We start from the raw sequence: 15,556 nt of genomic DNA, 5'->3' as shown, positions 1-15,556 counted from the left end.
ATACAAAATATGCATATCCAAGAAAAATATCTTCCTGTGCTATAAGCCATTATAACTACAGTTGGTACAATGTTAGTTTTAATTTTCATGATAAAGGAGTTGTTAAATTATATTTAATGATATCATTTTTCTTTGATTCAAGAAAATATTGCCCAGATTAGTTTAAAAATTAGCCTTTAGGTATTGCACCTTAGTTTATATATATATATATATATATATATATATATATATATATATATATAAATATATAACCACTTAATTAAATTTAGAGCTCTACTGAAAGTTTTCTAGTTAAATTTTAAAAATTAAGGAAATTAATTTTTTCAGCTGTCAACTCAAGTATAGCTTTTCTGAACTTGCTATATTCCACTTTTCACTTTTAACTATCTTTTTTTTCCCCCCTGGCTGGTTATGTGTAAATCCAGGGAAACTCAAAAAGGTCAATTTTCAACTCATCTCCAAAAGAGAAAATATGCTTTCCTAATATTGCAATGAATTCCATCACTATAGATGGAATTTCATCATAGTGTCTATAAAAAGAGACAAAAAGATCACAATACAAATTGTAGGTCCTTTGTGTGTGATAGAAAGGTATAATTTGAGAATGTTGATTTGTGCTATCTGGCTGACAAAAGTAAGTAAATCCAGCAGGCATCTACCTAGTAGAATATAAAGGCTACTTAGACGTATGTGTGTGTGTGTGTATGTGTACATGTGCATACGTGTGTGTGTGTGTATACATGAGATGAATGGAAGTTTCCTGTGTAGAAAATGTGAGTCAGAGTAGAGCATAGATTTCCTTTGCTTCTTTACTCTTCGGTCATTTTCTAAATTGGAGGTCTCTGAACTCTTAGGCTACCATAATGACCACAGTATTAAATTCAGAGTTTTGCATACACCTACATTTACCTTCCAGATTAACTCAAAGCTGATGCAAGTACAATCAAGCCTATATTAGCCAGACTGTAATTTATGTATTTTTACGAGATGAAGTTTTTAAACCTCTAATACAGCTCTAGTTTAAGTGATGGGGAAAATCTAATTTCATAGAGATATTCCATGCATAATTTTCATTATATGCTACTTTATCTTGATATAATCTCAGTTCATTTTTTCCCCAGTGAAATCTATATGGGAACCTTGAACTAATAAGGCAGGAGACAGTCCAGTGTAATAAAAAGTTATCTAAACTTTTGTGTTCCAACTATGCTTCTCCCAGTATCCCATTTAGTCACTAGCTGTTAAATGCCTGCTGTCAATTTCAGGTTTTTTGTTTTTTTTTTTAAAGTCTAAGTTTGGAAGTACTAGGAAGGTCAACTCTCATGAGTCAATTTCATATCCTGCCATAGTAAATGGAATCCTGTGTTGAACTTCTTACATATAAAAAAGGTCAGTTTCACTGTAAATATCATGTCTGTCATTGAAACAAGACATTGCTTAGCTACTGACAGATGTAGTTGTTCACCTACAAGCTTCTCTACAGTCATTTTCTAGTCTTAAAATCTAATTCTCTCCAGTATAAATTCTAATCCAGTAACAAGAGAACTATGTGGATGAGTCTTGCGTATGGTGATTAAGAGTCAGAGAGCTCTGAGGAATGAATTCAGCCTCTGTTACCTAGGAGCTGTGTGAACTTCAGCAAATTACTCAAAATCTCTGAACCTGAGTTTCCCCATGTACAGAATGGGGATTTAAGGTCATTGTGAGAATTGCATGAGATAATGTATATAAATTACCTGATATATGGTAAGTACTAAATGACAGCTATCATTATTATATGACATTTCCACTTTCTTCTATTCCCTCCAACACACTCTTCTGTCATTGTTACCTAAAAATATATTCCCTATCTTGTAAGTTTTATCCCAAACTCAACTTTTCTTTTAAAATTTTCAAAATGCCCTGAGGTGGAAATCATTTCTCTACTCTTTCAAACTTAGGTCAACTCAATTGAGCAAATATTTATTAAAGGGAGTGATATGTACAAAAAAGTACAATTCATTATGGTAGATTCTAGAATTGAAATATGATTTTATTGTCTCACATAGCACCACTATAATAGACGCAATATTTGTTCTTTTGTCCCCAGAAGGACATAAAAAATTCACTTATTGTTAACTTTAGTCTCAAGCATTAGTCTCGGGCATTTCCAGTTTGTTTCCTGAAATGTACAAGATTATCATCAAAAATGTATTAAAATGTTTTCTTCTTTACCTTTGTTACTTTCACCTCTATGCCCTCTGTTTTCCATGAGGATTTGTTCATCATTAATTGGGGGGTAAGGGAGGTGTGGTCAGGGAACAAAAGGTCAAGAAGACTCCCATACAGACTTATGAAATATGAAGAATGAATAAGTGTTACCTGGACAGAGCAGAAGGTGAACAAGGGCTAGTGGGAATCATTGGGAGAGAGCTTGGTTTTGTGAGAACCTGACAGATGATGTATGCAAATGAGCAAGAAAGAACACTTTAACCTCATGTATTTCATTTGTCCTTGCACATGTTTAAAGGAAATTATCTTTTTACAGAAATTTTCCCAAGCACAACCTTCAAAAACTGTGTTAAATTATTTCCATTTCCAAGGTCCAAGACTGGAATTTCAGACCCAAGACTGCCAAGACTTGGTATTTGGAATTAAGCAACACCACCCTCTAGAGGACTCTGAGGTGCTGCCGACTCCTAACTTAGGAATGAACTGGGAAAGAGAAACAGGTGCTCTTCCACATCTCTTTATGTGCTCAGGCCCTTAATGCAGTTTGGAAACAAAACCAAAACAAAACAAAACAAAGAAACAATCATCATCATACCATTGGTTTCCATGATGTATAGATTTACTGATGGACATGTGTGTCCAAAAGAATCTAAACTTGGATGAAAAGCAATTGATCCCTGAGATAAGTGTGGCCACTATAATACCCCATCTTTAACCCTCCCATTACCACCACTCTAGGGACTCTTGATATCACACTGAGAGAGCAACTATTTGAATCAGTCCCTTTCTCAGATTTCTTCACCTTTCACAAGTCATTTGTAAAGACTGCCCTCATTAAATGAGCTGGAAAGTGTTCCTTTGTCCACTATTTCCTGGAAGAGTTTGTGGAGGCTTGGTATTTCTTTCTTAAATATCTGATAGTATTCATTAATGGAGCTACCTAGGCCTACATTTTTTCTCTAGTAAGATTTTTACTTACTAATAAATATCTTTGTTACAGATAAATTAATACTTTCTTCCTTCATGAGTCAATATTGATAATCGCATTTTTCTAGGAATTTGCTCATTTCATTGGGATTGTCCATCGGCATAACATTGTTTATAGTATTTCCTTATAAGTCTTTTCATTTCTGTAGGGTCAGCAGCAATGTTCCTTCTTTCTGATTTGGTAACTTTTATCTTTTGTCCTTTTTGTCATTGCTTTTTGAGGGGAAGTTTTGCTAAGTTCCTCCCTCTACAACTTCAAAAGCTGCATCATATATTTGGTCCTTATTTTCAGACAATATAATCTTATATTATTTGTTTATGTATTTATGTTTTTATTTTTTAAGCCCAACATGAGGCTTGAGCTCATAACTCTAAGATCAAGACCTGAGCTGAGCTAAGAGTCAGACATTTAACTGACTGAGCCACCTAGGCACCCCCAACATAATCTATTTTAAATTATTGAGTAAAAAATTATTCAAATACACTATCCAGGAAAGCCAGAGAACTAGCTTTGAGTATGCACAGCCCAGGACCAAAAAAGCCAAGGAACATGACTGTCTATGCTACAGGACCTGTAGATACCTATGGCAGCAGAGGATCAGTGCCCTAGGTACTGTAATAGTTGCCACAAGCAAACAAATGCTTTCTAGCTTTGTTCTTGCCTGGAGATACAGTCTTCCAGTGTATAGCTATCATCTTCAGTTGCTCATTTCAGACTCACACCTAGTTGGTGAAGCTTAGCTCACATATGGCTACCTAGTATGAAAGGTGTCTGGAAAACCTATTGTCACTAGCTTTATTATACAGAAAGTCAAAATTGAGGGAGTTGTAATAGATGCTGAGAAAGCCAACTTATATTTTCTACCACAGTGACTTCATAAGATCTGGTACTTTCCACTTCTCTGATCTCATATTTTAACACTCTTCTCAAATGACCACCATGCTTCAGTCACACTTTTTTTTTTTTCTGTCTCAGATAACCTGTAAAACTCAGGACACTTGTATTTTCTATTCTTTCTGATTCAAATGCTCCTATCTTAAGTGTTGGCATGGTTGACTTCTATGCCACATTCTCTAAGAAATCTTCCAAAATCATTTTGGCTAAAAGTAGCCAACTCCATCCTGACTCAGAAATTTTTCTTTGATTCTTATGATCGACTTTTATTTTATTCTTTTTTTTTATGTTCAGTTAGCCAACATACAGTACATCATTAGTTTTTGATGTAGTGTTCAACGATTCATTAATTGTGTATAACACCCAGTGCTCATCACACTTTTATTTTATTCTTAACATGAGTTAATATTATTAATTTGCATGCTTATTGTCTAAATATAGCAACATAAATTAGCTCCATGAAGGCAAAGATTTTGTATTTTTATATAACCTACTGCCAAGGACAGAATATAGTACATTTTAGGCCAGCATTATCCAATAGGATTTTCTGCAATGATGGAAATGTTCTATACTTACAGTCCAGTAGGACAGCCACTAGACATATGTGCCTACTGAGCTCTTCAAATGCAGTCAGTGCCACTGAGGAGCTGAATTTTAATTGTTATTTAATTGTGATTAATATAAATTTAAATAGCCACATGTGTTTAGTGGCTACACCATTGGACACTACAGTATTAGCTTTCAAAACTATTTGCTTAATGGAATAGTTAATAATTAGCAAAAAGATTGTGTACATAATTCCTATACATCTGTATCCCTATTATCAGTACTCTTTCATAAATGTATTTGTTGGCTATATAAATTGTTTCAATCTTTAATTTGCCTTCAAAAGAAGTAAGGATTTCCTAAGAAGCTGACCCAACAAAAATCAATTTTTCACTTTCATCTATGCCCACCCTCCATATTTAAGGAATTTACTCAGTGGAGAGCATTTCTGAAAATCAGTGGTGCTACCTCTATACTTTTTAACCTGGAGAATAAAAAAGCAGGACAACAATTTTAATCATCCTCTTTGCATCATTTGATATACTATGGAAGAGCACGAAGGACAGACAGTGGCAAGAGATCAATGTTTCAGAATGAGAAAGAAAAAGAAAAAGAAAAAGACAGTGTTAGATGATATATAGGACGTCTGCATTTTTTGTGATTTTGTCAAACCTTTAGTTCTATAATCTATGATCTTGATCTCTGAAATATCAGTTTGCTTTTAAAACAAGGGCTTTTCATAGGTATTCTCACTTTCATGTTAGTATTTTTGAAGGTGTTACAGATTTGTTTCCTAGAATAAGCCTGTTTCTTTACATTCACCCCAAATGTTGAGGCTGTAACTTGGGTAAGGATTTAGAAAGAACAGAGATTAATTCTATACCAGATGAAAAGAGACTGGAAAATCCTGTCTCAAGGGAGGTAGAGGATACATGCAATACATATGTAACTTGCTTTCTCTGTGCAGAAGTCCAAGAAGGGATGGCATGTTAAAATAAGGGAAAGAAGAGGAATTTGCCCTAGGTTAATTTGGGACCCCCCCAAAATACTCACGTTGTAAAGTGCCCTTTTACCAAAAGCTGTGTTCTGCAAAGCTGAACAAAAAGAGAGCCTGTAGATCCTGTTTCATTAAGAATTTTGTTTGAAAAAAAGTCTGTAGGTTGATTTATATTTTAAGAAATCTGAATGCTTGCCTCACTGCTTTTTAAAAAGAGACCAATTAATTTATTACAGCATGTCAAAAAGAAGTGGTATTAGTAAGACTTACTAAAAAAATTGTCAAAAGTACACAACTTCCACTCCAGGTCAGGATGTAGATGAATGTGAAAATTTCCACTGCCTGGCAACAAAAGGAAATATTAAGTCAAAAATAAAAATCATACTGTTCCACAGGGATAGTGAAAGTGATGAATGCAAATAAACTTTGATAAACTAAATTCTCAAAGAGAAGTGAGCTCTCATAAAGAGCAAATTGCCTGTCAATAGCTTCTATAGATGAGGGTCAGTACCTTATCTGCATAGAGTTGGGACTCACATATATAGAGACATATTTTAGGAACAAAGGAAAATCACACAGGTCTTAGATTACAGGATGGGCTAATGAAATTAAGTAAAACCCAGAAAATCTCCAAATGCATAAACTGCTCAAAAATTGCTTGCAGCCATAATTAATGAGGACTGCACTTGCTTTCCCGTCTTAAAAAACTAGAAACCAGAAAAATACATGAAAAGATTATTTTCAGACTCTGAATAGTTAGAAGTGATCCATAGAGAAGATAAACAAATGAAATAAGCATAATAATTGACACAGTCTCCTGCTTAAAGGAACTTTTCAAATGGTGGTATAGGGAAGAAGACCCCAACAGAAAAGACAGAGCTTAGAGATGAGGGAGATAGAGGCAGCTGGAATTTGGAGGGCAGAGCACCAGAGAGGAGGGAGAAATAAAAAAAAGTTTCAGAAATCTGTATAGAAGTTTCCTAAAGTCTGTGTTTAAAAAATAAGTCAAATATCTGTGTAGTAAAACACATGGCAGGAAATTGTAAGACTACTCCTCAGAGCTAAGATAGGTCTGAGAATGTCTGAATACTGGCCATAAAAAGTTGAGAAACCATGTTAAACAGGGCATTCAGGAGACACTCTAGAAGGCTAGTGCCTCATAATACGGCTAATCTAGACATGCTACACTATAACTGTCCTAACAGTGCTTAGAAATAAGCCTTGGAAAGATATCAAGTTGATCTCCAAATAATTTACTTGCTTCCTAGAAAAAACTGCAGCAATCTTAAGAGGAAGAACCTAAAGTTCAGCACTCAACAATATCCAGCATCCATTCCATAAATAATAGATATGTGCAAAGTAGAAAGATTGATGCATTTACCAGGGGAGAAATCAGTCCATAGAAATAGATACAGAAATAACAGATGAGGAAGTAAATATAAGGACTTCAACATGCTCATAACTATGCTCAAGGATGTAACAAACAAAAACATGAAAATAATGAGAGAAGAAATGGAAGACATAAATTTCTAGAGATGAAAAGCACATATCTCTATTTTTAAATTCACTGGATGGGATTAGCAGCAGAGAATGCAGAGGAAAAAAGATCAGTGAGCATTAGGACACTGCAATAGAAATTATAAAAAATAAAGCACAGAGAGATTAAAAACTAAACAAATATACACAACCTAAGGGATTTACAGGACACACTCGAACTGTTTAATATCATTGTAATTGGAGTATCAGAAAGGGAGAAATCAGAAAAACAATTTGAAATTATAATGGCTGAAAAATTTCCAAATTTTATGGAAATGAAATCCACAGATCCAGAAAAGTCAATACACCAAACCAGTATAAATACAAAGAAAACTATATATAAGGCATACAATTAACTCACTAAAAACCATTGTACAGAAAATTTTTAAAACAACCAGACTAAGGAGGATATATTCCAAATAGGTGAATAAAAAAAAGAGCCATAAACTTACCATAAGAAATTAGATAAGATAAAAGACAAAGTAACAGTATCTTTTTTTAAAGATAAAAGCTATCACCTTAGAATTCTTTATCCAGAAAAAAAATATATATCTTTCAAAATGAAGGTGGTCTTCCAGTCTCTGTTTAGGGTATATTAAGTTGGAAAGAGTTTACTCCCAATCTAACAACAAGAAAAAGCCAGATGATTTTTTGCAAATCATAACTCTTTTAAAACCCATTAGAGAGCAAATAAATAGGGCAACCAACTAGTCTGACATGTAAAGACAGACAGATAACTCCAAAGAGAAATGAAATGTTACTACTGGCTTATCTAAGGCAGACCACAGGAGGAAAATGGGCTTCCCATTATTCTGATAAGAAATATTCAGCTAAAATGTTTAACCAGTTGTTAAAAGCTGAATATGGTTTGGCATAAGAATTTGCGGACATTTGAAAGCTTTTCTCAATGGATCTCACCAAATTCTCATTAAAAAGATGGAGGGCAGGGTGGGAGAATGAGGAAAGCCACCCTCAGGTGTAGACTTGATGGAGGGTAATAGGAAAAGCACAAAGTTCCACTAGATAAAAGTCTTAAGGGAAGCAAACTCTGTTATCCACAGAGATTTCAGTGAACACCCATTTTGGCTGGGGGAAGGGAAATAAAAATCCCTCTACTTCTGGGCTTCAAAGAGAAATCATTTTAGACTTACACAATTAAAGGTGTTCTGCTATTGTGCAAGAGGTATAATCACTGAAAAAGTCCTATCTCCAATACCCAAGAATATAAATCTTGCCTAAAATAGGCTGAGTTGTGACAACAGAGACTACACCCCACTCCGTACCAGACGAGTAAGCATTCAGTAACAAGTAATAGTGGTTTACCACTGGAGAATGGACAAGAGCATGGAGAAAATCTTTCTGAAGTACAGGCTTAGAGGAAACACCTAAAGTTGAGGGTAGAACAGGAACACTGAGAAAAACACTGTGGCAATCTAATCTTACACTAAACATAATAAGATAACACTAGAAAAATTTGAAGCTTGTAATACACTGAGAGTAATAATAGTAAAAACAAACATCAAACAAAAGTAAACAGTAAAATCCAAGGCCAGCTAAACTCCTAACTAGATTAACTCAACCCCTCACACTTAAGGCAGAGCAGAAAGAGAAGCCTGACAATTTTTGGCAAAAATATTATTTCAGTCTCTTCTGTTCTTAAAGTAATGAAACACATGAAAAAAAAATGTGACTAAAAAAGTGACTATCAAGGGACAATCAAGAGAAATACAACCCACTATTAAAGGCCAAAATAATCAACAGAATCAGCTTCAGACTGGAAATTTAAAAGGACTATGATGAATAAGTTAAAGGCTCTAGTTGAAAAGGTAGACATGAACAGATTGGAAATTTTAGCAGAGACATGAATGACATGGAAATGCTAAGGAAAAATGGTGACATAGTTAAAGAATGGCTTTGATGGATTTAGCAGTAGACATAGCACAGCTAAGAAGAGAATCAGTGGTGCTGACATATGGTCAATAGGAATTATACACAATATAATACAAAAATTACAGGAAAATTAGCAGGAAAAAAGAGAACAAAGCATTCTGTAGGACATTACAAAACAATATAGCATATGTGTAATTAGAATCCCAGAAAGCTAATTGAGAGAGGATGGAGGTGGAGGAATATTTGAAGAGGTAATGGCTGAAAATTTTCCAAAAATAATAAAAATCATATATCTGAAAAGCTCAGAGAGACCTAAGAGGGGTACATACTAAAAACAAAACAAACAAAAAATCCCACACATAAACACATCATATTGAAACTGCTAGAAATCAGAGGTGAAAAGTAAATCTTGAAAGCAGCCAGAGGAAAAGGACAATTTGCACCCAGATAGACAAAGGTAAGAATTATAAAAGACTTCTCATAACAAATTATACAAGCCAAAAGACACTGTGGTGGCATCTTTAAGGTGATGAAAGAAAAACAAAGTCAACCAAAACTTTTCTATCCAGCAAAAATATCTTTTAAAAATGAAAGAGGCATAAAGGCTTTTTAGGAAGAACAAAAACTGAGAGAATTCATCATCAACACACATGAACTAAAAGAAAATAGTTTTTCAGGTTGGAGTTATATAATATCAAAGAGAAACTAAGATCCTTACAAAAAATGAACATCAGAAATAGCAAAAAAAAAAGGGATAAATTTTTAAAAATTGATATTTTGTCATTCTTAATTAGTCCAAAAGATAACTGACTGTCTGATGAAAAAAAATCAAAAGATATGTTGTGTTTATAGCATATGCAAAAGTGACATGCACAGTTACAATAGCCCAAAGACTAGGAGAGAGGAGCAGGGAGTATACAGATTTATATGAGGAGCTGCAGAGTTCTTACACTACTTATCAATACAAAGGAAGAAACACTGTTACACATAGCTTGAATGGATATAAGCATTATACAGAGTAAAAGAAGCCAGACACAAAATATTACATGGTATATAATTCCATTTATATGACATTTAAGAAAAGGAAAAAATAATCTATGGGGAAAGAAATCAGAAAGTGCGTGTTGTAGAGAGCTTGACTGTAAGAGTGCATAGGGGAATTTTCTATACTTCTAGAAATGATTGTATGGTCTTATGCGTTTGTCAGAATTCATCGAACCATACATTTAATATCTGCATTTCTACTTATCAATAAAAATCAACTTAAAATAAAAAAGGATAAATAATACGATGTCTGTGAAATAAAAACATTGAACTCTGATTTACAAAAACATTTTCTTTTGTTAAGAAATGTAGGTGTATATATGGTTCTAGTACCTTTATCCAGCATGAAAACTGTCCAAAGGCAACATTGCTTGCAGAGTAATGATATTAGAATGAACCAAAAATTTTAGATATTTTCTAAGTCTAAAACTATTCTGAAAAGAATGGCAAGTCATGAATGAACTTCTCTTCATTAAATTGTACTTAAATTTTGCTTTTCTTTTTTTCTCAGTAAGACTTAAGCATTTGCTTGAAATTTAGTCTGAAGCTTAAAAACATTTTATCTATTAAGTCAGTAAGCATCTATGTAATTGAAAATAACTTCAAACCTCATTGTCATTTCTTGACAAAATCATTTGACAACTTATGGTGCTAGATCTGGCCAAGTTGACAACGTTTATGTCACCTAATAGACTTCTTTCAGCTGGAAGAGACTTTTGGATGCATGCTGATAGAAACTGAGCCATAGAACTATGGACTTTCTGGGCGCCTGGGTGGCTCAGTTGGTTAAGCGACTGCCTTCGGCTCAGGTCATGATCCTGGAGTCCCTGGATCGAATCCTGCATCGGGCTCCCTGCTCAGCAAGGAGCCTGCTTCTCCCTCTGACCCTCCCCCCTCTCATGTGCTCTCTCTCTCTCATTCTCTCTGTCTCAAATAAATAAATAAAATCTTTAAAAAAAAAAAAAAAAAAAGGAACTATGGACTTTCTTTCTTACCAAAGCTATAGAACCTATTGTGTTCTAATCATCACCTCAACAGGGGTTGGTCCATCTGACAGAATACTGGTTTTTTTTTTCTTCCATTTAAGTTTTTCTTGGTAAAATATAAACTATTTTAAGACTGTCACTAGAGTATAAATTTACTGCACTCAGGGATTTCATCCAGTTGCCTGCCTGAGGGAAATGACTAGCTATCAATTCCTCCAAGTTATGTTTCTCAATATTAAAGAAAATGTCAGGAAATCAGGGGTAGATAATGCCAATTGACACTGATGCTACTTCAGTTTTATTCCTCTCTTTCAAACCAGCTCACCTATTTCCACAGTGTAGGAGTTTAGCAAGGTGTTTGTGGTCCTTTGAGATTTGCTTTGTTTAGGAGTGAGGTAGGAAGCTTTAAAAGACGATTCAAATTCTCTGGCTTTTGTTTTGAAACAAACCCATGATTTGGTAACATACCAGTTGTTGATAAACAGCCTTTTCTTTTAGTAAAGGGCCTCACCTCTCCAATGTATTCTTGGGATGCAGAGATATTAAGTGCTGTGTCAGGTAGGTTTGAATGCAGAAAACAAAAACCACTTTGGGTGTTTCAAGCAGAAGAAAATTTAACACAGGGAATTAGGCACTTAAAAATCACCCAAAGGGATGGAAAAGTAAAATTGAGATGGTGATTTAAGCTTTTGTACCTCAAATAACAGCATACCATGTATGATGCAGGGAATGGAAACTTGTTACCATTAATCTGTCTACTGCAATGGGCTGTGCTGCCCCACATCCCAAGATGCTGCCTAGAGAGTGGAATGTGTCAGCTAACATCACCACAGAAAATAGCCTCTACCTGCTTTCTGTCTTCCAAATATCACAGGGGTACATATCCCTGGCAAAACACAGATTTTGTCCAGAACCTTAGTTGTAAAGAGGAAAATAGAAGAGGGTGCTGAAGGATGCCAAATGCCATAGGCAGTATGTATGGCCCCTTAGCTTTGTTTATTTTCTCTTTCCATTAGCAAGACTCTTTCCATACTTGTGCATTATATCCAGTGAAGAAAATAGAACCAATGGATACAGAACCTTCCATTATTTTTTATCTTTCCAACTTAAGCTTCACCCAATGTGAAAGAGATATCCATAAATGAAATATTTCTCTAACTGCTATTAATGGCAGCCTATTTTAGATGATAAAATGTGGCAGTAATAATAATAATTGTATATAAACAACAGTTTGCTACTCCATGATTGTTCTGAAGAGACAGAAAACACTTCGCATCATAAATTTAGCATAATTTTGCACCACAAAGTAATTTTCGAAGTAATATAAATTTAAATAATTATCTTTGGGGAGGGAAGAGACCTAGGTGAACTCCGTGAAGCCTATCTATGTCTAACTCACATAGGGAGTTAAGAATTTGTGATTTCAACCTAAAACTAACCATATACTTCTAGCACTACTCAGGAGTAACTGGAGGAAACTGAACATCCAGGGACACTGAGGAAATTAAAATTAGCATTATGCTCAGAATGGAATTTCATGGTTGAAAAGTCACTCAGGGGCGCCTGGTTAGTTCAGTTGGTTAAGTGCCTGCCTTCCGCTCAGTTCATGATCCCAGAGTCCTGGGATTGAGCCCTGCATCATCAGGCTCCCCGCTTAGCGGGGAGTCTGCTTTTCCCTCTCCCTCTGCCCCTTTCCCCACTTGTGCTCTCTCTCTCTCAAAAAAAAAAAAAAAAAAAGTCATGGACAGAGACTTTCTAAGGTTTTGACCAAAGTTAAACCAACATTAAAAGGCTAAGGTTTATACAGTTTAAGGGTAAAAAAAGAGAAACAGGTTTTAGTTGGTCAAAACAAAATTTCTGCTTAGTGAATCAATCTCTTCCAGACCAATAGCATATATCAAACCACATATATGCTTCACTGAAGAGAGACTGGATTTTAACTAATTATCTGCAATATTAAGAGCAATAATTGAGTGTTTGCTGATCAAAAAGAAACACATCCCATTACTTTCTAAGAGGTAAGATGTTATTTAGGTTTTAACTATAGATAGGTTCAATTTTCTGAGCAAAACAGCTACACACAGGTTAAGAGTTAGATCACTTTCAATATTTTTATCACTAAGCAAATTATTTCTAATCCATTATGGGGGGTTTTAATTTTTTTTGTAGAAATATATCAGCTTTTGGCCAGAAAGCTTTTTGAATTTATATTATACATTATAAAATAATTGATCTTTGTTAATTAATGGGTAGATGTTAAAGGAAGTATAAAGATTTTAGTTGAGGCTATTTTAGATTAGATAAGTTAGAGAACATTTCTCTCAGAAGGTGACATTTAAATAGAAACAGGAATAAAATAAAGATATGAGCCACAAAAAAGTTGGGAAAGGATATTTCCTGGCAGAGGAGAAAGCAAATGAAAAAGCCCTGAAGCTACAATGGACTTGGCAGGCTCAAGGAACCACAAGAAACAATATGGTGGGAAAGGAGTCAATGAGAGGGTGATGACTTTGGAGAAGCAGCCATATGCAGAGAAGTGTGGACCTAGAAAGACAAGATGAGCAACTGAGTTTTAAGTGTGATGGCAAACCATGGTAAGATTTTGAGCAATGGAGAGATATGACCTAATTTACATTAAACAAACAAATTCATGAACCTCTCTCTGTCTCTGGCTAATGCTAAGAAAAAGACTGTAGGGCATTAGTGGAAGGAGCAAAAGAGCTATCAAAAATGATTACCTTCCTCAAAATCTAAGGTATTATAGATGTGAAAAGGAAGGCATGATTAATTCAGTCTGTGTAGCCTTAGTACATTAAAAGAATGAGCAGTTAGTAGAGCCTTTGAGATCAAATAAAAATATACAGATGAACACTGGGACTGGGAGAAATGCATCCCCAATTAAGGGACAAGCTGAGGAAAAACAGGACCACAAGTTTAGGCAAGTTGTCATTGGTGAAAGGCTGAGGGTTAATAGGATTATAGATTGCATGTAGAGAAGGATTGGGAGATTTGATTGTTTAAGTAGATTGGAGCTAGGCTGTATATTGGAGTTTGTGATTTATTCCTCTAGCAATAGAGATCAATTTTTAAAATTAATAATTTAGATTTTACTTAGTGAGAAAATTTATATATCAACTTTTTCAAAATTTCCTACAGTGTAGAGTGCTTTGCTAGGAATTGGAAATACAGGGATAATATAAGACAAAACCTATTCCTTTAAAATTTAATAGTTTGTTACACTTTGATTAGAATAAAGTAGTTTCCTATAAGCAATGTGTCACCTTTTCTATAGCCTCAGAAGATGGAATTTTTCCCCCCTACCCAGTTTTGTAGTTACTGTGGCTTTGTTTTAGAGCCACCAATTTTCCTTTCCTGAGGAGTTCAGCATCAATACCCAAGGTGAAATAGACTTGCACTTCTCCCAATATTGACCCAATTCTTCCCACTCATTATCTTCCAAGTTACCAACACATACTGGCCTCACATCACAGTGGGGGAAATTAATTTTTATTCTCATTAAGTACCTCAGTTAAATTTTACATCAAATCCCCTTACACAAGGTCTTCCAGTTATTTCTAAAAGCCCTCCAAGAAGGGTCTTATGAGTGCGCATGAATGGGTCCCTCAAAATTTACACTTCAGCTTATTTATTAATTCGTTAGCCATTATGTTGGTAATAATACCTCATATAGAGGACCACTGTGCAGGGTAAATTCAGCCTCTCTTGATGATTGCCACTTGTTGTAGCCCTTGGAAGGATGGCCTTACCAACTTCTCCAATGTCACCCCATCTTTAACATGGAGCAGGCCTGTCTCATAATTCACCACTCCACAGCTCTGATGACAGTGACCATTTAACTGATATTTCAATGACAGTGTGAGGACAAAAATACAAAAATACAATACCAACACTAATGTAAAACTACCTCCTAAATATGCCTGTTCTCGGGGTCCACAGGTCCAGGGCCATCTTCAACATCCCTTATCACCCTGTCTAGCTTGTGGGGAGATGCCTACTCCTGATCAGAATACACACACACACACACACACAAATTTTTGAGAAGCTGCTGATTCTATGCATAACTCTGCATATCTATGATTCTAAATTAAAACTTAAATTGACTTGAGGTACAGAGGGTCCCAGGTTTAGACTCATATCTCATACTTTACTTTTTGTTTCCAACAAAGCTCTTCTTAGGATGCTTCTAAATGCCACACCATTTAGAAAAAAAAAATTCTATATTTTTTCCCAAAGGATGTGAAACCATCCTCTGGCCACCACAGCTCTATCGCTTAGAAAATAATAATTCAAGAATGGCATACCTAAGTCATTCATCTGAATAATAACATATAAATTATAAAACAAACCTTGTCAAATTCTGATTCACAGTCTGTCTTGTGTGGCATGAAGTGCATACCTATAGATTTTTCTTGTAGTATCAGTGTAGGGGCAGGAAACTTTTTC

The sequence above is a fragment of the Halichoerus grypus genome, chromosome 6 (assembly GCF_964656455.1).
Source record: "Halichoerus grypus chromosome 6, mHalGry1.hap1.1, whole genome shotgun sequence".
Lineage (NCBI taxonomy): Eukaryota > Metazoa > Chordata > Mammalia > Carnivora > Phocidae > Halichoerus > Halichoerus grypus.
This window is presented reverse-complemented; position numbering follows the sequence as displayed.